General features: G+C 46.6%; 1 long non-coding RNA gene across 2 annotated transcripts in view; it reads right to left on the bottom strand.

The window, feature by feature from the left end:
- The window catches only part of LOC142830511 (uncharacterized), a 63628-nt gene extending 49986 nt beyond the window's left edge, over positions 1–13642 (bottom strand). The window contains exons 1-3 of one of the 2 annotated variants that reach the window (XR_012905810.1): positions 13504–13642; positions 13070–13273; positions 4939–5625 (exon numbers count right to left, since the gene is read on the bottom strand). This is a non-coding gene — a long non-coding RNA (uncharacterized LOC142830511). Of the gene's footprint in view, positions 1–4938; positions 5626–13069; positions 13274–13503 lie in introns of those variants that run through there. The other variant, XR_012905809.1, reaches the window with a different exon arrangement.
- Positions 13643–27518: the final 13876 nt, after the last annotated feature.

Below are 27518 nucleotides of genomic sequence, written 5' to 3'. Positions count from 1 at the left end.
CAAACAGCACCAATTATTTCCAAAAGGGATCACAGCTAAAAAGACATGGGGTCTCTTCAACTATAACTGCACCTGAGAAAACAGACAGATATCAAAGTACACGATAATTTAATTTCATGACAGTTGAATTAATTAGGCAGTCTAAAATCCTATTTTCTGATTGGCCAGTGACTGTAGTGCTCACTGCTAATATGACACTATGAGTTGGAATTATTTTGCTTTATTGAGTCACATACCCAAGCTGTGCATTGGGAGTCAACCATGGTTGTAGGCCCAGCTCCTCCACTTCCTGCTGAAATTCCTGCCACCACAGGATTTCAGCATCGCTATTTCAAAGCTCCTACTGCTAAATAACCACTCCCAAAGGGTTGGGGCTCAGCCACCATTAAAAAGACCCAACAACTCAACTATCTTCTAATTCTTCCTTTCCCTTCCCAGCCTTCCTTTTTCGCCTTCTCCTTCTCCTTCCACAGAACCAAAAATAGTGCCAAGTTCAGACCAGTAGAGCAACACTTCACTTTTAGCAGCAGGGGGAGCAAGCACCTTTGCCACAAAAGTGAAAGGTGTTCAGAAAGCAGCTCCTTTGCATCTGGCAAGGAAAGAAGAGTAACAGACTCCATCCTCCACCTTCCTTAGTCCTGCTTCTACAGTGCAGAATCTCTGTCACCGGTGGGACAAAGGGATCCCAAAGCCAGTAAAGTCAGTCAGATGGGGATTCCCACAGCTCTCTACCACTTCCAGAGGAATGGAGGAGGCATTTCTGTGCATGAGGGGTTGTGGCCAGAAACATCTGTCACCTAGATCACCAGCTGTTGGAATGACTTGTTAGCAGCCAGCTGCAATGTAAAGCAGCTTTAGGGCTTCTCTAAGTTGTGCAGAGAACAGAACTGGCTGCTGACAAGCCTTTGGTTCAGGGGAATGTAAAGGTGGCATACAGCCAGATTTCTCTCTCCATTACATGTTGTACTACATACAGCTTGCTCGGGCCCAGGAATTAGGAGTTACTTGGTTGAATGGATTATTAGCCAAAAGCGACTAGAGTTATTATCTAGTGTGACCTCATGTGTAACATAGGCCATGGGATTTCCCTAAAAGTCTCACTGTTCTGTCCTTATCTCAGGCAGGAAAAAGAGAACAGATGGGATTACTTGGACATACAAAGATATAAACATTTACGGTAATGGAACTAAGCAATTCAGAAAAATCAAACTCACTAGAACTGTACATTAACCAAGCTTGCTGACAATGAGGAAACTGTTATTTAAGAGATGGAATAATTTGGGTGAGGATATGGCAGTTACTTGTACTGCCACAAGTTATATTTGGAGTTTTTTTTCTGGTTGTCTTTGGAATAATATTTGCACTGTCTTGCTTGAGAATCCCCATAAACATGAAAGGGAGTATGTCATGCTGGGATATTATATATCTAACAACTTCTCAGGTAGTTGTGGTCTTTCTCTTTGTCCTGACAAATAGACAATATCTAGCATACCAAAGCATGACAATATCTTAGCACATGACACACACCCTGTCTCATCTACTTGCTTAATTTCTCTGGTGAGCCAAAGTTTTTATATTTATCTTTGGCCCATAGTAGTTCTTGGCTAAGGTATGCTAAAAAAAACCCTACCTTTTCTTTTCCTCTCTTTATTTTTGACAACTGTATTAAAATGTGGAATTCAAGCTGGGAGACAATTTGACAAAATGGACACCTAGCTACTTATTACATGCAAAAGAAAGACAAGAGGATAAGAGCAAAGTTACTAGAAAATGTGTATGAATGTAGGTAATTACTTTCAATAAACATGACTGAAGGCTAGAAATGCTGCTAAAATCTCTCTCATTTGAATGGTTTGGCTTTGTATGCTTTATGCAATAGGGGTTCAATGACTAAAGGCTGAACACCAGAACTCTAAGAACGTACCTGACAATTACATTTATGTGCAATATCTTGCAAAGGAAAAATCATGATTGTATGTAACCCTTCTGCCGGGTAGGCCTGGCAGTAACCAGGGCTGGGTTCAATATCTTGGGGCCATCACACATAGAACCGGCTCGAGCCCCCACCCAGTAATCTGGGAAATTCACGCACCCCTGGGCGCCTCTGAGAGGCAATGCTTCCCCACTCGCAAGCACTGAGTCTGAGTGTAGGAAAGAAACATTTAATGAAACAGAAAGAGAAGTCATACGGCATTAACTTGGGGGAAAACACCACAGAGTTCATAACCCCAAACATGAGCCAAGCCCCCACCCCAGCCAAGAATCGCCCGAAGTCCAAAAAGTCCAACACCCCAAAGGTCTCTGTCCCTGGTCTGTGCCACCCAGACTCCCAAAGTTCACCCGCAGGGTTTCACTCCCAACCTGGGTAGAAATGGAAGTTGGGGGATAGATAGGGGGCACCTTATACGAAACTCCGCCACGCTCCACCAGCTGTCTCGTTCCACACCTCTGGACGCTCCACTGGGCACCTGCCACCACTCCACACCACGCCACTGATGGCCGCTCCTCACCTGCTGCCACTCCACACCATGCTGCCAGTCCTTGCCTGCCGCCACGCCATGCCACGCCGCTGGTCACTGCTACTTCACTGGTGCAACAGGTCTGGCACTCAGGCAAACCAGTGATTTCATCCCTGAGTGATTTCAACTCTTTAGCCACCAGCTGGACTGGCAAATGAATCCAGCTTTCACTGGACTAGCAAAAGAAAAGACTCCTCAGGGAGTCTGCTTGAGGTCTGTCCTTAAAACAAAGGGGGAAAGGTGCAGGCTGGGCCAGTCTTATAGCTCACACCTGGCAGGTATGAAGCAGGCTGACTCAAACCCTTTAACCCTTTCCCCCAGCTCTGTTCACTCAACTCTGGAAGGGGGGAGGCTTGTTCTTCCGAGACCTCTTTCCATGATGGTGGTGTCTCTCCTGCAAGCACTGGTGGCATGTTTTACAGTTCCCACATTTAGGGGTAGCATGATTAGTTACCCCCAACAACAGTCCCAAATTATATACACTTCTCCACATTCCATTCCAACACTGACCTTCCATCAGCCCTGGCTGAATGGGATTTACATAGCCACACCTCAGATTCTCTTCTGAGCAGTATTTACATGTCAATAGTTAACACTTAATTACCTTGCAGAGCTAAACAACTGTAGTGGGCATACCCACCCCTCCTTTTAGCTGGCTGACAGCAAGCAGCAGTTCAGCCCCTGCTTACATGTATTTCAGGTTAAGTCAGGAACTGAAAATACCATATACAATAGAAACTTTATTGTCCCCTGTCATACTCCTACCCCCAATTCCATTTCCATTCCATTGATTTGTCCCTTAAGAACTGTATAAATGAAAGCTTCGTTTTTATAAATAGGAAAAGTCAGTTGATCATGGAGGATTTCAGTCTGCTTCTGCATTCTAAGGTCTCTAATGTCAAGTTGTCTGTAATTTGTACTGAACCAGAAGCAAAATACTGCTGTGCTGTCACTGGAGTGTCACTGACTTCTCTGCACAACTGAATCTCTGTGACATTTACACATCCTAAAGACCTGTCTGAGCTTTGCATTCCACTGAGATGATGTAGGAATAACAGTTACTTGAAGCTTCAAATCGAAGCTCTTCTGGCATTTTGCAGCTATAGCAAGGAATAAAAACGATAACTTGTAACTGACCTTCTGTTCTGCTTCCTGGGAAAGAAGGACTGCAATGGAGACCTATAGGAACTACATACATTCCCTCCAAAAATCTATTTTACAAAAATTAATTTTTGCCATTTATTGGGGATAATGAGAGATGTCTAATTTACAGCGAAATGAGGTGTTTATATCTATATCTATTTCAGCTTTCACAGTACATAACACAGAAAAAGTGCCAAATGCACTGCCTTCTTGTTACCAAGGTGCCTCTAAACAGAGTCTTAAAAAGGAAAGAACGTAAATCAAATTAATCTCAACTTCCACCAAGGAATCAAAATAAAATTAGTACACAACTGAAGCATAGTGCTCTGTTCAAGCAACAAAGGGTCTCATTGTAAGCATCTTTGCATATCTTATGGAAAACAATATCACCAAATAAACAAAAGGTTCAATAAATACCTTTTTATTATATTGTTAGCATAATAATGAATATAGCTCACATTGCATTACTGAAGTACTGAATGTTTCTTCTTATCACCATCAATTATTGTAGACACACCTGCTTAAATATTCTCCCCCCCCACTCCACCATGGTCCATCTTGATCCCTTTCTATTCAATGAAGTTGCAGTCATTTACAGTACTTATGTATTGCAATAGTTTCTATGACAACAGATGATGATGTTAAGAGTAAAGAATTTTGACTTGGGTTTATGAATAGGGAGATAAAGGAAAATGAACTACAGTGGAAAATCTTTTCTTACAAACCTTTAGCTGAAATATCTAAGCTATTAATATTTAACAACAAATAATTATAACTGCATGAAAAAGCAAACAAAAAATCAATCAATCATTTACCACAGATTTTTTTATAGAAAGGAATATTTCTCCTCAAATCTTCACTAGGCTGAATTAAACTAGCTTTAGTTCCTCACAAGGGACGAAGTCTCATTGGAAAACTGAGGTTCCTCACAAATGATGCTCTGCTCAGGCCAGAAGGGAATAATAGGGAAACACATTTTTAAGATAATTTCATGAGTAAAGTTCTACCCTGATTTACCCTCGTGCAATTTGTTAGTGGAAATGCACAGAATATAAATTAGAGCAGAATCAGGCTCATTACATTTATCATCTTATCCAGCTCTGTATGGTATTTTACAAGCTGATTTAGGAGGAAAAAAATTAAATTTCTCCTATGACTGCCTGGTTAATACTGTTGCTCTGATGTCCAACTCTGTTTACTAGCAATGCAAAATTTACTGACAGAAGAATTTTTATGAAAGTGAAACTAGACATGGCCAGTTTTGTTATGGGATAATCTGCACTAAAACGTGTGCCAGCGTTTCTAACCTCTCTTATGCTTATGCTTTGTTTTCTATTACATGTCAACTCTGATAGATTAGCTTGCTCATCTAAAAGGGCAGGTTTTTACTTCAATAAAAACAATACTTGTTAAAAAGATAGACAGTACCTCAATACAAAATACCAAGCATGAATGAAATGTTCAGTCTTAATTGGTACAGCTACACGGCAGTTTGTTGCTGGCATATGTTAGCAGAGAATACTTGTTGACAAGGGATTTTCAAGGTTATAAAAATCTTATAGGTCCTGGGGAGTGTGTAAATTAAGTCTGCTACAGGTAAATAATGTTCCCATGATGTTAGAACTAAATGTGCTGGGGTCTTCAGGTAAAACTTATAAGAACATGGACTATGCACTGAGTTGCAGCTAGTGTAAATCATTTTAGCTCCATTGGCTTTGATACACCAGTCTACACTAATTGAGGGCTTCAATTTTGAGGTTCAGATGCGCATTTAATATGTATAATACCCTTAAGTCCAGCAGGTAAGAAAAACCGAATAAATAGTTTAGACTTTTAAATGTACAATTATTCCTCTCCACACAAATTTTATGCTACATTGAATGCCAAGCCACTTCCACTGGGCTGAAATCTGAGAACATTTGGCAGGGCAATGAACGAACACGTTGCTCCAATAGAGTCACACCTGAAAGTGAGGCAGAAAATGAACAGTACTTCATCTACAATAAATGTTCACACATGAAATTACTACATTTTTAAATGTCATGGGGATCTGGAGGCTATGACGATTGCAACAAGAGAAGTGTGCTTTGGGGTACTATTGTGAAAGGGATACCAAGTAAAATGAAAGCCAAACACACAACAGTATTATAATTCATCTCTTTTTGTACTGAAAACCCAGCACTTGCCTCAGCCTGCTGTCTCAATGCTGAATTCCAAAACATTTGTCTGTCTGCTCTTCAAGATCTTGTCATTGTCCCTTTACATCAGGCTAACCACACTGCCTGCCATCTCCCTGTTAAAACTGAAGTGCCGACGAGAACTCCAAACTAGCAAAATTAAACTGCCATGGAGTGGGAAACTCTGTACAATCTCCTCACTCTCCTGAGTAGCACAATGTGGACAAAAAGATCTGACAAGATCCAACTGGCAATGATGTCATTGGCAACAGAGGTATGTGAGACTAGCTCCAGCTATAAGTACTTCCACAGAAAAGCTGTCAAATATATTTAGGAAAAGCTTGTAAAGCATTTTAGCATGATGGAATTCCTCAACTCAGATGTAAATGTTATGATGATTTAAAAGCTTTTGATTAGTATGTTATTAATATTAATATGCCTATGGGGAATGTTTGACTGTTCCCATGCCAAACTAAAATGACCCCATACTACTGGGCAAGGCATGTTTATTTCCTCATTATTTGTAAATAATTGCTACACTTGAATATTTCTGTCTGCTGTATTTTACAAATTTCTGTTCAATTAAATCCCTCTGCTTTATAGGTTATGTGGCTAGCCAAAATATAAGAACATTAAGAACAGCTATATTGGGTCAGACTAAAGGTCCCTCTAGCCCAGTATTCCAACAGCTGTAATGGAGGGAGTGAACAGAACAGGGATCAAGTGATCCCTCTCCTGTCATCCATTTCCAGTCCCTTGCAAACAGAGGCTAGGGACACCATTCCTACCCATCCTGGTCCATAGCCATTGATGGACCTAATCTTCATACATTTATCTAGTTCTTTTTTGAACCCTGTTAAAGACCTGGTCTTCACAACATCCTCTGACAAAGAGTTCCAGCAGTAGATTGTGTACTGCATGAAAAAAAAAACGTCCTTTTGTTTGTTTTAAACTTGCTACCTATCAATTTCATTTGGTGACCCCTAGTTCTTATGTTATGGGAACAAATAAATAACTTTTCCTTATTCACTTTCTCCACATAAGTCATGATTATATATTGCCTCAGTCTCCTCTTTTCTAAGCTGAAAAGTCCAAGTCTTTTTAATCTCTCTTCATGTGGGACCTGTTCCAAACTCCTAATCATCTTTGTTGACCTTTTCTGAACCTTTTCCAAGTCTAATATATCTTTTTTGAGATGAGGTGACCACATCTATACGCAGCATTCAAGATTTGGGCATACCATGGATTTATAAAGGTAAAAAGATATTCTCTGTCTTATTCTCTATCCTCTTTAAAATGATTCCTAACATTCTATTTGCTTTTTGACTGCTGCTGCACACCGAGTGGATATTTTCAGAGAACTATCCACAATGACTTCAAGCTCTCTCTCTTGAGTGGTTATAGCTAAATTAGGCCCCATCCTATTGTATGTATGGTTGGGATTATGTTTTCCAATGTGCATTACTTTACATTTATCAACATAAAATTTCATTTGCCATTTTGCTGCCCAATCACTTAGTTTTGTGAGATACTTTTGAAGCTCTTCAGTCTGCTTTGTTCTTAACTATCTTGAGCAGTTTAGTATCATCTGCAAGTTTTGCCACCTCACTGTTTACCCCTTTCTACAGATCATTTAGAGATAGGTTGAATAGGATTGGTCCCAGCAAAGACTCTTGGGGAACACCACTAGTTTCCTCTCTCCATTCTGAAAACTTACCATTTATTCCTACCCTTTTTTTCCTGTCTTAAGCAGTTATTAAACGATGAGAAGACCTTCCATATTGTCCCATGAAAACTTACTTTACTTAAGAGCCTTTGGTGAGGGACCTTGTCAAAGGCTTCCTGGAAATCTCAGTACACTATATCCACTGGATCCCCTTGTCTGTGTGTTTGTTGAAGCCCTCAAAGAATTCTAGTAGATTAATATGGTATGATTTCTCTTTACAGAAACCATGTTGACTTTTCCCCAACAAATTACGTTCATCTATGTGTCTGACAATTTTATTCTTTACTATAGTTTCAAACTGTTAGACTTACCAGTCTATAATTGCCAGGATCACGTCTAGAGCCCTTTTTAAATCTTGGTGTTACATTAGCTATCTTTCAGTCATTACGTACAAAAGTTGATTTAAAGGATAGGTTACAAACCACAGTTAATAGTTTCACAATTTCACATTCTTTTAGAACGCTTGAGTGAATGCCATCTGGCACTTTTTTGGTTCTCTTACTGTGTTTTTTAATTTGGGGTATACCTATAAGTTGGGCTTTATTATGGCGTCTGTGAAAAGTTTCCATGCAGCTTGCAGGGATTTTACTTTTGGTATTGTACCTTTTAATTTCTGTTTAACCTCATTTTTGTGTAGTTCCCCTTTGAAATTAAATGCCACAGTGTTGGGCTGCTGAGGTGTTTTCCCCACCACAGGCATGTTAAATTGTATTACATTATGGTCACCATTTCCAAACTGTCTCGTTATATTTACCTCTTACACTAGTTCCTGTGTGCCACTTAGGACTAAATCAAGAATTGCCTCTCTTCTTGTGGGTTCTAGAACCAGCTACTCTAAGAAGCAGTCATTTAAAGTACCAAGAAATTTTATCTTTTCATCCCATCCTGAGGTGACGTGTACCCAGTCAATATGGGGATAGTGGATATCCCCCACAATAATTGAGTTTTTTATCTATCTGTCCCATAACATTTCATAGTCACTATCACTATCCTGGTCAGGTAGTCTATAATATATTCCCTTTGCCATGTCCTTTCTATACTTAGAGATTCTATGGGACATTTTGGTGCATTTAAGATTTTTACTTCATTTGATTCTACATTGTCTTTCATGTATCGTGCCACTCCCCCACCAGCACAGCCTTTTTCTGTCTTTCTGATATAATTTGTACCCTGGTATGAATATGTCCCATTGATTATCTGCATTCCACAAAGTTTCTGTGGTACCTATTATATCAATATCCACCTTATTATTTAGACTTCTAGCATTTGTGTATAAGCACTTTAAAAATGTGTCACTATTTAGCTATCCGCCATTTCCTAAGGTGTCAGATTTGCCTAGAAGCCAAAATGTGTCCTCTAGAACCTCTCTCCTATCCTTCTCTGCATTCGTACCTACAAGTACCCCAACTACAAGCTCCTCCCCAGCACTACACAAGTCTATCTATATGTCTCGAGAGTTCTACAACCTTTGCACCAAGCAAGCAAGTCACCATATGATTCTCCCGGTCACCACAAACCCAGCTGTCTATATTTTTAATGATTGAATGCCCATTACTAACACCTGCCTTTTCCTAATGGCTGGAGTTTCTTTCCCTGGAAAGGTATCCTGAGTGCAAGAGAATACCACATCTGGAAAGAGGGCCCCAGTCATGGGATGGTTTTCCACTGCTCCAGTTGAATGTTCTCCTTCCCTGAGCCCTTCACCCTCTTCAACAGTACAGGGGCTGTCTGACTGAAGGTGGAACAGTTCTACAGTGTCCCGGAAAGCCTCATCTATGTACCTCTCTGTTTTCCTTAGCTCCTCCAATTCAGCCACTGGCCTCCAAAGCTTGTAAGTGGTCTCTGAGGGCCAGGAGCTCCTTGCATTGAATGCACAATATGCCACCTGTCCATAGGGTAGGTAATCATACATGCTACATTGGGTGCAATAAACAGAATAACCCCCACTCTGCTGCTGGGTTTTTGCCTGCACTCTCGCCTACAGATAATTAGATTCGATAGGGTTTTTATTTAAATCAGGTAGTTTTGATTTAGTTTAGTTTAAAAGTTTTAAGAATGCCAAGTGTACTTAGCCTCCATCCAGCTCCCACTCTAAATTCCCTCACAAAACTCCCTGTTAGCTGCCCCTGTTTGCTAGCTGCCTGTTCATTTACTACAGAGCTTTATATAGCCCTGGCCTTCCTGATAGTCCTACCCCCTGGTTAAGGCTTGACCAATGGACATAGGGTTGTAGACTTCAAATCCTCCTTAAGAAGCTCATAGCTTCCAACTGCCAGCTTCAGCACATGGTCCTTCAAACAAACAGCTTAGCATATGGCTCTCCAAACAAACAGACAAACACAAGCTCAATCTTCTGCTTTCATTTTGAAGCCAGTCTTACAAGGTCTTACTATGACTACCTCTTGGTCAGTGGCTATCTTATCTTTTTATTATATTATACATCAAGGATTTCAGCATCTGCTCCTATGACTCAGTTGCTGCTTTAAAGACTGCTTTTTTCAGGGGGAGGGGGTTGTTGGTTTTTTTTTTAGGGTTGTGTTTCTGAGTAGGGATGAGTAAAGTAAAATCAACAGTCTGAGATTTTGTGGATAACTTGCATTATTTTGGGGGTATGCAACATTAATTCCTAGTTTGCAACATTTTTTCGTTTCATTTAAGAACATTTTGTGTTTGTTTAGTTTTTGAAGGGAAATTTAATTAAGGAAAAGGGGTTTTCTAGCTGAACAGAGGCTTGTGCTAGGTAGGTGAAATAGAAAAACTTTTACACCACCATAAGTTAGCCTGGACCTACTAGGTACCAGAACAAGCTGAGTCATTTTCCATACTCCTGAGATCTCTTCTTTCTCTAGTGCAGAGGTCTCAAACTCCCAGCCTGTGGGCCAGTCCCAGCATACAATCCAGCCTAGGACTTGCAAAATTTGTGGAGCGTCCACACTGCAAGTGTGTTTTTGTGCAAGAGAATCGAAAACAAAGGGGGTTTTGCGCAATTGGTATTCCTCTTTCTATGAGGAAGAATGCCTTTTTGAGAGAGTTCTTTTGCAAAAAGGCATGTGTGGATGGGGAAGAGGGGTTATTGGAGCAAAAAAAGGAAAGAGGAAAAAGCACAGGTGCCCTGGTGGCCATCCTGTGAATACCAATCAGAGCTAACTTTAGAGAGTGTCCATGTAGTCTGGATGCTCTCTTTTGCAAAAGTGAATTGCTTTTTTGATGAGCTCTTGCAGTGTGGACGCGTTCTTGCACAAGAAGTTTTTGCAGATCTCGTATGACAAAAGCTTCTTGCGCAAAAGGCCTTCAGTCTAGACATAGCTTCAGTGAGTTGGTGGGCAGGGACTGTCTGTTGCTGGGCCCCAATCCCACCCATTCCTCCCATCACTCCACCCTCTCCTATATCCTCACCTGTGGCACCCTAACCTCCAGCATTCAGTTTTGGGGGATCACCATGGGGGCCTTGCATGACTGGTCCCCCCTGCACTCTCCGCCCAGTGCGCTCCAATTCCCCCTCTGTTACTTGTGCAATTGCTCTGGCTGGCACTGGCCTGTGGGCCACGAGTTTGAGACCTCTGCTCTAGTGTCTTTCCTGAGTCAAGTCAATAACGATGGAGTTGCATTTTGAGTTTACAGTGTGTTCAAATAAAAAAAAAAATTAGATGAAAAGTGTTAAAGCAAACATTACTCTACGCTCAAGGAAAACAAAAATACTGTATAGAGCAGGTCAAAGTGTTTCTTAAAAACAGGGTTTTTCACACTTTGTTTTACAAGCAAAGTCAGCTTTCCATTTAAAAAATTGATTTTTCCACTGAAAAATTGTTTTCCAAACCCAGAAACTTTTGGTTTTCAGCCAGAAACCAAAATAGTTTGGCCCAAGCCTCAAATATTTTGATTCAGACATGCTGCCATGGTGCCTTATGGGAGTTATAGTTACATTGCCTCATGGTCCCATTCTCCTTTATGAGCTGGTGGGGGAGGGACTGTTCCACACTTACAAACCATCTCCCATGATGCACAACCTCCTCTCACTAAGAGGAGAAACCTAGATGTGTCATAGGATATATTGACCAACCAGGGAACCTAGCCTAGAGAGGAGAACAGGAGTCCAAGGAACATAAATTGTAACTTCTAAGATTCAGAGGTGGCATTTCTGAATCAAACTATTATAATAATCAACTGAAATATTTTGTATTTTGATTTTTTGCTGAACAGTTACACATTTTTAGTGCAGAGGAAGAAACAAAATTCCTTTCACCATTTTCCATCTCACTCTACAAATATGCTTATTTAAGTAGTTGTTTTTCTCTTTATTTCACCCAGACAATAGGATCTCTCTGTGCTTGCCTGATACTTGACAAAGAGAGGTTAGGGTACAATAGCTGTGCTTGCACTTGGGGAAACTACTTTGATCCTCATTTATTCAAACATTATTAAACACAGGTAAATATTTTATTTCGAAGCATCTTATCCTTTTTCAGAAAAAAAAAAAAACAACAGTGCCCTGGAGGTAACTTTTAGCACTGATTTCAGATTATAAGCACTCTATATACTGGAAACTGAAGACCTTTGGCCACTGTAAACTAAACTTTCAGGCCAGGTGTTGGGCTTGCAGCCAACATGTCATGTTTTTTCCCACACTATACTACAAAGAACTTCAATGCTGAAGGGAAAGATATATTTCCTTTGGGGATCAAAGATATTAACTCTCTTTGTTACGTGTATTTTATTGCTGCACTAGTTCACATTTTTTATTTCTGTATTCTTTTAACAAAGTCCCTAACACATTGTTAGTGCTACACATATGACCACTTTAATTCATTAAGAATTGGGCCTTTAACGGACTTTTGAAATACTTTTTCAAGACCGAGGTGTTATTCAAAAGTCTTAGAAACTGACATTCTCAAGCATTTCGATTCCATACTTCTATTTAGTTTTGAAATACTAATAAAATTGTTACTGACATAGGAGAAGTTTTTAGAAGATCAATAGTAGAATTTAAACAAATGTGAAATGTGAGTTTTTCCACAGAAAAATACCTGTATCAATTTTAACATCACCTGTGCCCTATTATATTACAGCAAGAAAAAAAATGTAATAGCTTCTGCAGCCAAATAATTTAGCACTTTTCATCCACAGATCTCAACACTGGGGTTTTTGTGTGTGTGTTTTTTTTACAAAGGAGAGCAATATTCTTATCTATATCTTACAGATAAAGAGAGTCAGAGAGCAGTGAAGTGACTTGCTCAAACAGAGCCAATAATAGAACCAGGTCTTGAGTGTAATAGTCCAGTGTTCTATCCACCAAGTCACACATTTGGACTGAGGCTAGGTCGGTGACTGAGGCTAGGCAGGAAGAAGCTAACATATCTTAGCCCATGTTGTGAACAATTGCCAAACATGAAGTTATTTGCACGGGATGAAACCCTCAATCCCCTTTTCCACATCTTCAAACTCTCCTTATCCGCTCCTAAGCCTCTCCAAGCATGCACACACAGCTCTCTTCTTTCCCCTCTTACCTCAGTTGTCTTTCAGAGGGGCTTGTTGAAGAGGCCCCAGGTATTCTTGGGAGAGCTAAAGGGAGGCCCCGGAGGATGACAGGAAACGGCTAGCTGTGGTGGGGTTTCCCTTGCAGATTCACATCAGAATGGTTGATTCACATCCCTGCGAACTGAACTCCCATGTTCTATTCATAAACTTACGCCTGCAGTATCCACAGCACCCTGAAGGGAATGCCAAAACAAACAACATATATACCAACAAATACAGTATTCACATTCCAGTGTCAATACAGAGTGTAAAAAAATAAAGTTCTGTGAAATGCCTTTCCCCCTTTTATCTATGTGCTTTTAAAACCATTGCACAGGTGCTGGTCTTCTTTATGACCACACAAATGCACCTGTCACAGGAGCACCTACGGGTGACAGCAGGTGTCTCACAAAATGAAGCTCACCTTAGTTTCACAGCAGTGAATTGATATTTCACTGAAGGTAGCTGCCTGGGATTTAAATTCCATAACATAAAAGAACCTGTTGGTTCAACCAAAAATGAATTAAGTCTTTGATCAGGCCAGGTTTCTTGTGTGAACTCAGAGAAAATCCTCCCCTGCCGTCTAACTTTTCACCCACAACTGGCCCCTTGAAGAATCAGCCAGGGCTTTGTATCTTAGTTGCTGGGCCCTGATTGGTTTCTCCTGATTCTATCCCGTCTAACTGACACAGAAGTAACCAATTCTTGTTAGTTCTGCCAGCAGCTGATCCTTGGAGGTCTCTCTAGGCAGTTCTTGGAATTCCAAACTCACTGTTCTTTTCCCCCAAAGGATACTTTCTTAGGGGTTCTTTCTGGCAGCCAAATGTCTTCTCCACCCCTTCACATCTACTCTCTTCCTATAAGCACCTGCCTCAAGAGGCTGGGTTCTTTCCCTCTGAAATGCTAGCCAATACTAAAGGAAAAGAAACTCTGTGTTCTGCAACAGATTACACATTGGATCAATACCCTCTTTGTGTCTTATATTGGTATTTCCTGCGTCTAACCTGAAAAGAGTAGTTTTAACAGAACAGCAGATCACTTTGATTATTCATTCAGTTTATAATTTGCAACCAGGTAAAATAAAGATTTGCAGATTTGGTATTCAATTCAAATACATAAGGAAATGAAAATAAGATAAGTAACGTTCACAATGTTTGTGATTTACTTGTTAAAGTTACAATCTTCCCAGATCCATTCTATGGGAATTTAATCTGGATTTATGGCTGATAGCAATTAAAAACAGAAAGCATAGAAGTATTTTATTTAAAAGAATGATTATTCTGATTATATTTAACTGAAGCACAGACACCAGTTTGAAGTTGGTCACATGCATAAAGTGCAAGGACTAGCTTAGTCACATAAGATCACAAGGAGAGTTAATAGAACTGGGATACAAATTTTCATTCTCAGCTCTTTGTTCTAACCATTAGTATACATTGACTCTCTTTGGTAATATTCTTTGTAATTCCAACTTCTCAGGGTCTCATAAATGAAAGTCATGTGCTTTTATCTACTTATTCCCTTTAATAGGCATCACAAACATTCAATGTGATTGATTAACTGGTAACGAGAAAGAGACAAAGTAGGAATATTCATATTTGCATATTTTTCTTTGCTCAAAGAAATGCATTTCGCATGTATGCAGTACTACTAATAATATATTAAGCTGCTAAAAGTGTTAAAGCAGAAATACATTACAAAATGCAGTGACAAGGCCAAATTTATCCTTGGTGTAACTCCCCTGAAGTCAATGGACTTACTGGAAATGAAATAGGGCCTAATTTAATAGGCCCAACATGTGTGTATAATGCAGAGATTTTACAGTCTGCAGGGACAATGAAGATGGCATAAATATAAGTCACAGAATTTCATCCATTGTTTTCCCACCCTATTTAACACTCACACATCCCTCTATAGAGTCTTATTTGTTTTTATTCATCTGCAGCTCTAGGGGTGCTGTTGCATCCCTCCAATCCTGTGAGGTGCTCAGCACTTTTATAAGGTACTAAGCACCCTCAATTCCCATGGACATCAGTGAGATTTCTCTGTAACCTGTCTGCCACCCTCATCACTGTCGTGTCTGCAAATAGGCAATGAAGGACATGGCTGAACATGGATTGAGAGGGATTTTGCTTGAACTTCCTGTAACACAAAAATTCTTTTTACCTACTCAGTGAGTTTGACATGGAACTTGTCTGTGCAGACTGGCAGTGTAAACTGCAGAGGTAGTCATGGCTCTGACTACATGGCCACGAACTAGCCACATTGTTAGTTTGTGATTGCTAGGTCTACACGGGGCAGTTACAGTGCAACACTTCAGTGCACACAGCAATACCGCTTCTCCACGCCCTGCAGTCTGCATTGTGGGGCTGTGCACACAAACTTTTAGCCTGAGGCTTGAAGTACAGGTTGGACCTCGCTGGCCTGGCACACTGGGACCTGACTGGTTCTGAAAGAGGGGATCTGCCAGACTAGGGGAGGTCCTTCCCCTCCTGGCCTGTGCTGCCACTGGGTGAGGGCTCCAGCCCACCCCCGCTGCTGCCCCAGCTTCTTGGGGTTCACTAGATGCCGCCGGCCCTGCTGCTGCCAGGACTGGAATGCCATGGCTGGAGCTCCACAACCCAGGCAGAGCTCCACAGTCGCCTGGCACTGCAGCTGGGGCTGGAGCTGGAGATCTACAGTGAAGGGACAGGATAGAGGTCTGAAGCTGGAGCTCCCTGGCTGTCACTGAGGCTGGGGTAAGAGCGTCCCAGCCACTGGAACCAGAACGGGGTTGGGACAGAGCTCCACAGCCGCTGCTAGGACCAGAGCTCCCCACGGTGCTGCCCGTTCCACCACCACCCCCAACACTGGGCTCCTGGCTGAGTTGCCGGTGCCCCCTACAGTGCTCCTGCCCTGCTGTCAGACCACCCTGTTCCTGGGATCTGTGGTCCAGGAACATCCGTGGTCTTTGGTGGACCACGGATGTTGCTGGATCAGGGAGTCCCGGTTAAGGGAGGTATAACCTGTACTGAGATTTGCTTTACTTTAAATCAGGGGTGGTGAACCCCCAGGCTCCTGACTTGCCTGGATCTGGCCCCTGAAGCTCAGTCCCCCTCCCAGAATTCGGGAGCCCTTGCTGACGCTACAGTTCCCCCTCTCCCCGCCACCCCACCACGAGGCTGGAGCGCACAAAATCTATTGGCCTGGGCCCCCCTGACCGATATTTCTGTGGGTCAGTGGCCCCTAATCCAAAAAAGGTTCCCCACCCCATTTTAAATTATTCTCTTTGTTCCTGACTTATGGAATAAACTAGTTTTTTACTTAGGAGACTGTTGGATAGATTTTGGGGTCATATCCATGAAAGGAACCAATCATCCGATGAAAGTCAGGAAAGGAACTGGATACAGCCAGTCAAGGTGACGCTCAAAAGATACTTCCTTGACAGTGGTCAGCAAGCAAGTGGGAAAAGTCAGCTGACCAGGAGTGGCGGAAATAGGAGAGTCACACTTAGAGCAGATATAAGCCAAATATACTCCAGAAAATATATAGGATGTGCAACATAGTTGAGTGAGGCTTGTCTGCCCTGAGTCTAGGGGGGCACTGCAATATGGCACTTGTCCAGGAGAGGCCAAGGCTGGATCATGCTGACAGAAACCCATACTCTTCCCCAGCTTTCTAGTGCATCAACTGGTGCCACTGTTCATTCGAGTATACAGGCAGTCCCCGGGTTACGTACAAGATAGGGACTGTAGGTTTGTTCTTAAGTTGAATCTGTATGTAAGTCGGAACTGGCGTCCAGATTCAGCTGCTGCTGAAACTGATCAGTTTCAACAGCAGCTGAATCTGGACGCCAGTTCTGACTTACATACAGATTCAACTTAAGAACCCCAGGCATCCCCAAGTCAGCTGCTGCTGAAACTGATCAGCGGCTGATTCCAGGAAGCCCGGGGCAGGGGCTTCCTGAAGTCAGCCACTGGTCAGTTTCAGCAGCGGCTGACTTGGGGACGCCTGGGGCAGAGCAGCTGGGGTGCTGCTGGGTTGGTCCAGTAGAGCGGCCGCTCCTCGGTGCTACTGGACCAACCCAGCAGCACCCAAGCTGCTCTGCCCCAGGCGTCCTGATTCAGCCGCTGCTGAATCTGACCAGCAGTGGCTGAATCAGGACGCCTGGGGCAGAACAGCTGGGGTGCTGCCCGGTTGGTCCAGTAGCGCCCAGAGCGGCGCTACGGGACCAACTGGCAGCGCCCCAGCTGCTGTACCACAGGTGTCTGGAGCAAAGCCACGGAGCACGGGGGCAGCGGGACAGCCCAGACGCGCCGTGGCTGTCCGCTGCCCGCGTGCTCCGCGGCTTTGCTCTGCTTTGCCCCCCACCCAGTCCTCCTGGTCTGCAGACCAGGGGGACGGGGGGGGGGGGGCAAAGCAGAGCCAAGCAGAGCCAAGCCGCGGAGCGCCCGGCCAGCTGACAGCCCAGACGCGTCTGGGCTGTCAGCTGGCCGGGCGCTCCGCGGCTTGGCTCTGCTTTGCCCCCCCCCATCCCCCTGGTCTGCAGACCAGGGGGACGGGACGGGGGGCAAAGCAGAGCCAAGCAGAGCCAAGCCGCGGAGCGCGCGATCAGCTGACAGCCCAGACTCTCTGGGCTGTCAGCTGGCCGGGCGCTCCGCGGCTTGGCTCTGCTTTGCCCCCCCCTCCCCCTGGTCTGCAGACCAGGGGGACGGGGGGGGGGGGCAAAGCAGAGCCAAGCCTCAGAGCGCGTGGGCAGCGGACAACCCTGTCCGCTGCCCACGTGTTCCGCCGCTTTGCTTCCTCTCCCTGGTCTGCTGGAGACCAGGGAGAGGAACCCTGTTCGTAACTGCGGATCCGACGTAAGTCGGATCTGCATAACTCAGGGACTGCCTGTACTGTTCAATGGGCTGCTATGGAGGTCGGGGTTGGAAAAGAGACTATATCCCCACCTTGAACATCTCCTGAACATTTTGGGCAGTGTTCTATCTCATGTACAGTAAACAGCTTTGTGTTTGCATGAGGGTCCTTGCATCTCTGGCTCTGCACATCCATGTAAACCCCTGTCAAGATTCCCTCTAAGCTGCGTGGTAGCACAACCCCGCAGCTGCTTAATGAGCCCCACCTTGGAGCTCAGGACTGCCATGCGTGGAGCTGCCTCGGTGGGGGAGGAGCACTCCTCCCTCAGATACTGCAGCCGCACCCTGTGGAGGACAGAGCAGCGAGTCTCTCCCATCCGGTAGGGCCACTCTAAACTCTCCTCCACCTCTAACCCATCCTCCCTCATCTGGTTTAAAAACCAAAACTATATTATACAATAGCATAGATGTTGTATTTCCTAAACCCTGAAATCTTCTGATGTTACTAAACATGAGACTCCTAGAATAATCCAACCATATGCTCAAGAGACTGGTCTTTAAAAGTCAACTTTTCAAAGGGGTTTTTATATTAGCATGGTTATTTTGTGGCCTTTGGTAGCAAGAAATCTGAATCAGATACCTGAGGCATGTCAACCATTTCAGCTCCAGGCCAGATGAATGTATATGATCTAAAAGGACATATTTAAAAATGCATATTTTAGACAGATCTAATCTTCATTTGTGTATCTAGTTACTAACTGTTAATTGTGTCTATTTCCTCCAAATTATCCAACCAAAAGGATGCCTAGCAATTTGGGAACATTCCAATTAGATTACTAATACCAATATTAAGTGAAAGAGCCTGAAGAATACCACATTAGTTTCCAATATCTGCTTTCTGCAATACTTCTGGCCGGCAAACCTTGGCAGATGTGACTCCATTCTGTCCAAGTCTAATTCAGTGTTTTAAGAATGCACTCACTTTTCTGGGACCATCTGCTTACTCTTCTGCTAAAGTAACTCCAACCTTTTTGGCAACCAACAAATCCTGACATGTAGTAATTTTTTGGCCTATTTTGACTCTGAATGCCGTCCAAATGGTTCATTATTGATATTAAAACCGATATGTGCATCACCAACCATTAAAGTGATGTACCAAATATCTCCATGAATGAGAAACTGAATAGTGAATCAGAATACCTTTATCAACACTAATGTTACCATTTCCTGAAAGACAGGTTTTGATGCTTTTCCTGCTATTTTAAAGCTACATCTCTGCCAGTAATGTTGTCATTTTATTTTTCCAAAAGTGTACTGGGCAAATTACAAAACAAGTAAAAGAAAATCTGCTGCCCCAAAACATTGCTTGAGTCATACTGAGGCACAGGGAAGCCATATACAGTAGAACCTTGGAGTTATGGACATGTTGGGAATGGAGCTTGTCCATAACTCTGAAATGATTCTAACTCTTAACAAAGTGCGGTTCAGGCTCCAGATTTAGCAGCAGACACTCCAGGCCAGGTTTCAGCAGCAGCTGAGCTCCCTACTTAGCACAGGTATTAATTTGCAAGCTTGTCCCTCTCTCTGCGGTGTGTGAATATAAAAACAGTGTCCCCCCGTTCCAGATGGAAGTATGGGGATGTCACGGGGTGCACTCACTGCCACAGTGCCTCCTGTTGGTAGGACTGGGAATTAGCTCTTGTCAGCAGGGCACCTCCCTCTGGCTGGCATCTCCCCCATCACTCCTCTCCATCCACAGTTGGACTCTGGACCCATGTCTTTCCTAGACCATGACGTCCTCTTCAGGACATTGCCCTCCAGCAGTGCCCACTATAGCTGTCCCTTATCCCTTTTCAGGGGGAGGGGTGTTAATAAGCAATCCTGCAATTCTGCTGCCATTGCGGCTGACTGTGGCCTTCAAGCCTAGCCCCTCAGTCTCAAGGGCAAGATACAGTCTCTTTGGGCCATGTCCTGCTCCCAGGAGGGTATCAGCAGTCCTGTGATTCACCCACCACTGTGGTCAGCTGTGGCCTCCAAGCAGAGCCCCTCTGTCTCAGGGGAAAGCCAGAGTCTGTATAGGCCACACTTTGGTGGCAAGATGTGATGCAAAGAGGAAGTGGGGGGACCCAGGCCCACCTACTACTCTGGGTCCCAACCCAAGGACCCTCTGGTGGCAGCCTTGTTCTGCCCTCCTCTACTCCTCTCACTGCCTCTAGTTCCCTGGGCCACTTCCCCTGTGACTCTTTGCACCTTCCTGGCCCTAGTAGCAAGGCCAGCAGCCTGGCAGGCATCAGGCAGAAGCCTCCCTCTCTAGCCCCCCAAAGCCTGACCAGCACTGCTTTATTCAAAGTGCCTCTCCAAGAACCAACTCTTGCCCCTTCCCAGGTCAGGACCTACTGTCTCCTTTCTTCTGGGCAGCTCCTTATATATAGGGCTGCTCCAGCAAAGCTACACCCTGATTGGTACTTTAAAAGCTTCCCCTTGACTGTCCAGGGCTCTGTGCAGGCTCCCTTGTGCCTGTTTTAACCCCACCACAGGTGGCTAATGTGTGAAACCAATACAGCCCCCAGAATTGCTCCTGCTCTGCTAGCTGGAGTCTGTCTTGGTCTGGCAGTCTGTAGCTGCCCCATGACTGGTGGTGAGCGGGTGGACAAGGGATGTGCCTACCTTCAAGATAAATTACAGGCACAGTATAATATTTGCTTCTTTTTTTGGCCTCTGCGGCTACCTGATCGGTTACTTCTGGTTTCACGTGGTGTCTGGTAGACCAGTCAGGGTGTAATGATGGTGTTTGTATCTTTGAGCTTCTATAATAGTGCAGAATCAGGAGATCTAGGATTAGTTTTGTTTTCTCTTCCTCCATTTGTCAATTATACTGTCAACTCTTTAAGGTACTTTTACTATGTATTTGTGCAGTATCTAGCCCAGTGGGGCTTTGATTTCAGTTGAAGTTTCTAGGTGACACTGTATTTACAAATAATATATCATAAGTATGTACACACACACATGCACGCATAATTGCTTTTGATCAAAGCGATTCACTTTCTGGATAAGAACATTGGTGTATAAATTCATAAGATACATTTTAAGAATCACTTTGCGGATGGTATTTTGCATATGAATCATACAGTCTCTAAATAAACTGCTATGCTTTCCATCAACAATTTTTGGAACTCTAAATATTTAGAGCCCTGCAAATCTGCAGATATCTACATCCATGGCTATGAATGCGGATATCCACGGCTCATTTTTGCAGATATGGATGTGGATGCAGATATAAATTTTGTGTCTGAGCAGGGATCTATAAATATTCACCTTAGGTTTCTTATAATGCTTTTCATGAACTCTCAGGTTTGATAAAGTCATCATGAAATATCCCACAAAAATTCTGGTAATTTTCTATTAGGATAAATATTGGTAATGTGTTGATACACAATTACACCTGGACTCCTTGTGAAATTTCTCCAGCTTTCCTTGTGCTTTTTGCTGTACAGACTGTTTAAAAATTGACCTAAATAGTATCTTAGGGTACGTCTACACTACAGCGCTAATTCGAACTAACTTAGTTCGAATTAGTTAATTCGAACTAAGCTAATTCGAACTAGCGCATCTAGAACTAAAAACTAGTTCGAATTAGCGTTTTGCTAATTCGAACTAGCGCGTCCACACTGATTGGACGCAGGGGGGCATTTAAGGGCAGCTGAAACCGGTTCTGGCAGGGCATCAGGTCAGTAGTTGCTTTGTGTGGCTGCTGTCTGAGGCTATCTGAGGCTCGAGCTTAAAGGGACCCCCCTGGACAGCCGGTTCTCAGCTTTTCCTGCTTGCTTGCCAACCTCGCCGAGGGACAGCAAAGCATTGGTCTCTGTGCCCGTCTGTGTCGGTGCTTCCCTTCGGGGGGGGCTGCCGCAGGTGGCAACATGGAGCCAGAGTTCGCCCTGCACCTTCTGGTGCACTTTCTGGACTTGCTGCTGCAAGCCTGCCACCAATGGCTCGAGGCTGCCTGGCACCACCTGGTGCATGTCAGCCCCCTGCCTCTCCGCCTGGCCGCCCTGGGGGCCGTGGAGGAGCCGCGGCGGCGCCCCGGCACCGGCGTGCCCCGCCGCGTCTGGCATCTGGACACCAGCACCGACTGGTGGGACCGCATTGTCCTGGAGCGCTGGGAGGACCGACAGTGGACCCAGAACTTCAGGATGAGGAGGGACACCTTCCTGGAGCTCTGCAAGTGGCTCGCCCCTGCCCTGAGCAGAAGGGACACTCGCATGAGGCCCGCCATCCCCCTCCAGAAGCGGGTGGCCATCGCCCTATGGAAGCTCTCCACGCCGGACAGCTACCGATCCGTCGGGAACCAGTTCGGCGTGGGGAGATCCACCGTCGGAGCGGTGCTCATGCAGGTACGGCACTCGTCGGCCACCGAGCCGGGGGGGAGGAGGGCTGCGAGGAGGGGATGGGCCACCCCAGGGACAAAGGGGGGGCGGGAGGAGGCGAAAGCGCCCCGCACCGGAGGGGTCGGTCTGTCCCGGCCGTACTACACGCCGCCAGGGGGGTTGCTACCGGGAGTGGGGCGCGGGGCACTGCCAGGGCACGAACGTTCCCAGCCACCCGGGCGCCCCACTGATTGGCGCTTTGCTGTGTCTCTCTCCGCAGGTGGTCAAGGCCATCAACCGGGTGCTGCTCTGCAGGGTGGTCCGCCTCGCCGACCCAGACGCTGTCATCCAGGGATTCGCCGCCCTTGGCTTCCCCAACTGCGGGGGGGCCATCGACGGGATGCACATCCCCATCCGTGCCCCGGAACACCAGGCGTCCCGGTACGTCAACTGCAAGGGGTACTTCTCCGTGATCCTGCAGGCCGTGTGTGACCACCGGGGCCAGTTCACGGACATTAATGTGGGCTGGTCCAGCAAAGCACACGACGCCCGGGTGTACCGGAACTCCTCCGTGTGCCAGCGGCTGCAGGACGGGACCTTCTTCCCCGACCGCCACATCAGGGTCGGGGACGTGGACATGCCCGTGTGCCTGGTGGGGGATGCCGCCTACCCACTGCAGCCCTGGCTCATGAAGCCCTACACGGGGCACCTCAATCCCTCCCGCCAGGCCTTCAATGCCAGGCTGACCAGGGCCCGCATCATGGTGGAGGGGGCCTTCGGGCGACTGAAAGCCCGCTTTCGATGCCTCCTCACCCGTCTGGACCTGGCTGAGCACAACATCCCTCCCGTGGTGGCGGCATGTTGTGTGCTCCACAATTTGTGTAAGCGAAAGGGGGAGGCTTTCCTGCCAGCCTGGATGGCTGAGGCTGACCGCATGGCTGGACACTACGGTCAGCCCCGCACCGCCGCCATCCGGGAAGCCCAGCGGGGGGCCGTCCGGATCTGGGAAGCCCTGCGGGAGAGCTTCCTGGTGGAGGAGGAGGAGGACTGACCTCTCCCTGCATGCCCCACTGGGGCCTTCTTCCACCCTACCCCCCTTTCCCTTTCCCCTCCCTATCTACTGTAAAATAAAGACACCTGTTTTTGAAACATAAACGTCTGTTTATTTAACATAACTGGGTGCGGGAAGGGAGGAATGAGGGTGGGAGAGGGGAGGGGGAAACCTGGGACGAGGGAGCTGGAAGGGGAGGGAAGAGAGGAAGGGAAAGGAAAGCTCAGGGGTGGGAGTCCGGCTGCCTCTCCCGTCTCGCCACACTGCGGGTCCGGGGGCATCGGTGGGAAATGGTTGTGGAGGGGGGGGCAGGAGGGACAGGGTGTGTGGAGGAAGCAGGAGGGGGAGCAGGAGGAGCAGGGGGAGCAGCAGGAGGAGGAAATGGGAAGCGGTCGAGCAGGCTCTGGAGGTGGCCTCGCAGGGCACGGCCCTGCTCCTCCAGGGCCTCCAGACTCCTCCGGCGCAGCCTCAGGTCCTCCTGGACCCAGTGGTCCTGGAGACGGAGCTGTTAATCCAGGAACCGGAGGTGCGGCCTCTGGTACTCCTCCAGGTTCCTGGCTCTCCTGCTTGCCCGGGCGCGGGCGGCTGCTGCAGATGGGATGGTGTGCCCTGCAGTCCCAGGTGCTGTGGCTGTGGTGCAACAAGACCAGCGGTCAATTACCCCAGGGGCCCAGGTGTGTGAAACCCAGCTCCCCTCTGCAAGGCCAGGGCCCCTGCAGGATCCCCAGCTGCTGCTACTTGGTGGGCAAGGCCCAGGCGCACGGTCCCGGGGCTCCCTCTCGCTCCAGCCCCCCGTACACATAAGGGGAACACGAGGGTACTCACAGGTGGACGCCTCCCCGGCCTCGGACGACACAGGCGAGCGGCTCTGTGGCGTGCCTCGGGGGTCCCAGGTCTCGGGCAGGCTGGCGACAGCCTCCTGGCTCTCAGAGCCCTCTTCCTCCTCCTCCGTCTCCAGGAGCGGTCCCTCTGCCCCGGGGTCAATCACGTCCCCGGGGGCAGGGATGGCATGAGCCCCCAGGAGGCGGTCCAGGGCGTGGAAGTGGGGGCAGGCCTCTGGGTCGGCCCCTGGCTGGCAGGCCTGGGAGTAGGACTGCCGCAGGCCCTTAATTTTGCAGCGGACCTGCTCCCGGCTGCGCTGGTGGCCCCTGGCGGCCAGGCTGGCAGCCATGCGGCCGTAGACGACCGCGTTCCGGTGGCTAGTGCGGAGATCGTGGACATTGGAGGCTTCCCCCCAAACCTCGATGAGGTCCACGATCTCCGCACTTGACCAGGCGGGCGCCCGCCTTTTGCGCCCCCAGGCAGGCTCCTGGGAACCGCCAGGCTGGTCCTGGGGAGCAGTGGAGGGCTGGGAGCCCTCGGATGGCTGGCTCATGTTGTGGCAGGTGCAGGGTCTGCTGGCACGGGTGCTTGCAGCCTTGCAACTGGCACAAACTGTGTAGCCAGCCCGTGGCCCTTTAAGGGCTCCGGGGCCGGGAGGGGGGCAATAGAGTTTCCCTGGTGTTGGCCAGAGTGGCCACCAGGGAAACCTGGGAAGCATTAGCCTCCCACTAGTTCGAATTAAGGGTCTACACAGCCCTTAATTCGAACTAGCTAGTTCGAACTAGGCTTAATCCTCGTAAAATGAGGTTTACCTAGTTCGAACTAAACGCTCCGTTAGTTCGAATTAAGTTAGAACTAACGGAGCACTAGTGTAGCTCCTAGGAAAGTTAGTTCGAACTAACGTCCGTTAGTTCGAACTAACTTTGTAGTGTAGACATACCCTTAGATATTAATGATGAAAAGCAGAAACCTCCTGCCTCCTGTGCCAACATTGCTAATAAACTGAACTGCAGTCCTATACAGACACTTATGACCTGACTTTGAATTCAAAGGTTATTTGCTTACTTTATGGGTACGTCTACACTACAGCGCTAGTTCGAACTAACTTAGTTCGAATTAGTTAATTCGAACTAAGCTAGTTCGAACTAACGCGTCTAGAACTAAAAACTAGTTCGAACTAGCGTTTTGCTAGTTCGAACTAGCAAGTCCACATTGAGTGGACTCTGAACAGGGCTTAAGGATGGCCAGAAGCAGTGCCGGCAGGGCATAAAAGGAGGACTTAGAGCATGGAGATGCTCTCTCAGGCTAGCCAAGGGCTGCGCTTAAAGGGTCCCGACCCCCACCCCGGACACACAGTTCTAAGGGGTGCCCCGCTTGCAAAGAAGTTCTGGCTTGGAGTGCCCTGAGTGCCACACACTGGGCACATCACACCACTCGGCCATCAGCCCAGCTGCACTTGCCGCAGGCTGCCATCTGGGGAGAGAGGGAATTGGGGGGCTGCAGGAGAACTTCCACCCCCAGAAGCCCGCAGAGCCAGCCCAGTCCTCCCCATCGGGGGCTTGTACCCCATTCCTCCCTCACCTCCTTCCACTTACCCTTCCTTAGCCCCCCTTCTTATTGATGTACAAAATAAAGATAACGTTTCTTCCAACATTGACTCTGTCTTTATTGAAAAAAAACTGGGGGAGACTGGGAAAAGGAGGTGGGAGAGGGGAAGAGAAAGGCTGGGAGAGGGGAGGGCAACTAACATGATCAGGGGTTGGGAACAGGTCCCAGATGAAGAGAGGCTACAGAGACTGGGACTGTTCAGCTTAGAAAAGAGGAGACGGAGGGGGGACAGGATAGAGGTCTCTAAAAGCAGGGGTTGGGTGGAGAGGGTGCATTCAGAAAAGTTCTTCCTGAGTTCCCATAAAGAAGAACTAGAGGACACCAAAGGAAAGGAATGGGTAGCAGGCTTGAAACTAGTAAGAGAAAGTTGTTGTTCTTGACAAAGCAAATAGTTAACCTGTGGAACTCCAACTAGAACAGAGTTTAAAGGGAAGTGAGATCAAGTGATGGAGGTTGGGTCCATGGAGTCCTATTAGCCAGAGGGTAGGAGTGGTGTCCCTGCCCAAAGTTTGTGGAAGGCTGGAGAGGGATGGCACGAGACAAATGGCTTGGTCATTGTCTTCGGTCCATCCCCTCCAGGGTCCCTAGGGTTGGCCGCTGTTGGCAGACAGGCTACTGGGCTAGATGGACCTTTGGTCTGACCCAGTACGGCCATTGTAAGCTCAGGGCTCAGTGTCGGGAGTCTCAGTGGACCCCCTTGATTTTCATGCACACCTGGTCCTGGGTGGCCAGGCTGGCAGCTCTCCTGCCCTAGACGGCCACTTTCCTGTGCCTAGTGCGGAGATCGTGGACGAGGTCCACGATGTCCGCACTAGCCCAGGAAGGTGCCCGCCTCTTGCGGTCCAGGGCAAACTCCCGGGAGCCGCCAGCCTGGTCCCAGCAAGAGGGGGTGGGCTGGGGGGCATCGGGTGGGTGGCTCTGTGCCGTGCCAGGTGCAGGGTCTGCTAGCTGGGTGCTGGCAGGCTTGCACCTGGCACGGGCACCGTAGCCAGCCCGTGCCCCTTTAAGGGGTCCGGGGCCGGGAGGGGGGCATAGAGTTTCCCTGGTGTTGGCCAGAGTGGCCACCAGGGAAACCTGGGGAGGGCTAGCCTCCCACTAGTTCGAACTAAAGGGCTACACAGCCCTTAGTTCGAACTAGCTAGTTCGAACTAGGCGTTAGTCCTCGTAAAATGAGGTTTACCTAGTTCGAACTAAGCGCTCCGTTAGTTCGAATTAAGTTCGAACTAACGGAGCGCTAGTGTAGCGCCTAGGAAAGTTAGTTCGAACTAACTTTCTAGTGTAGACATACCCTATGAAAAGGCACCAGCCAGTTTGACTTCATCTCTGCATACAGATTTTCCTAACCCACAGGTGAATTGCAAGGTGCCTGAAATATGTATTGTTTTTAAATAACTATTCCCCTACTTAGTAAGTGGCATCAGCATTTGAATTACTTTCTTGCCGTCTCAATAGCATGCTCATCTTTTATACTTCTCATGTAAGGATGCACATGCACACGCGCGCACACACACACAGTTTTTTTTCAGTTAATTTTGTGCTAGCAAAAGATTCCAAGATTGATAGCTCTGAAGACTAAAGTCCTTTGTTATCTACAGATAAGGTGCAGCATGGGTAAAGACACTACAAATTTCCCAACACAACTCTACCACAACTCCTAATCTGAGGAGGAATCACTTCTAGGTTTGAGAAGAGAGTTTGGTTTCCATGACATTTCCTCTCTGTCTAAAAGGCTGCCAGTGGTGGTTTTTATGATGTG

The sequence above is a fragment of the Pelodiscus sinensis genome, chromosome 8, assembly GCF_049634645.1.
Source record: "Pelodiscus sinensis isolate JC-2024 chromosome 8, ASM4963464v1, whole genome shotgun sequence".
NCBI classification, from domain to species: domain Eukaryota; kingdom Metazoa; phylum Chordata; order Testudines; family Trionychidae; genus Pelodiscus; species Pelodiscus sinensis.
The sequence above is the reverse complement of the archived record's forward strand: the minus strand, read 5'-3'. Positions and strand labels throughout refer to the sequence as shown.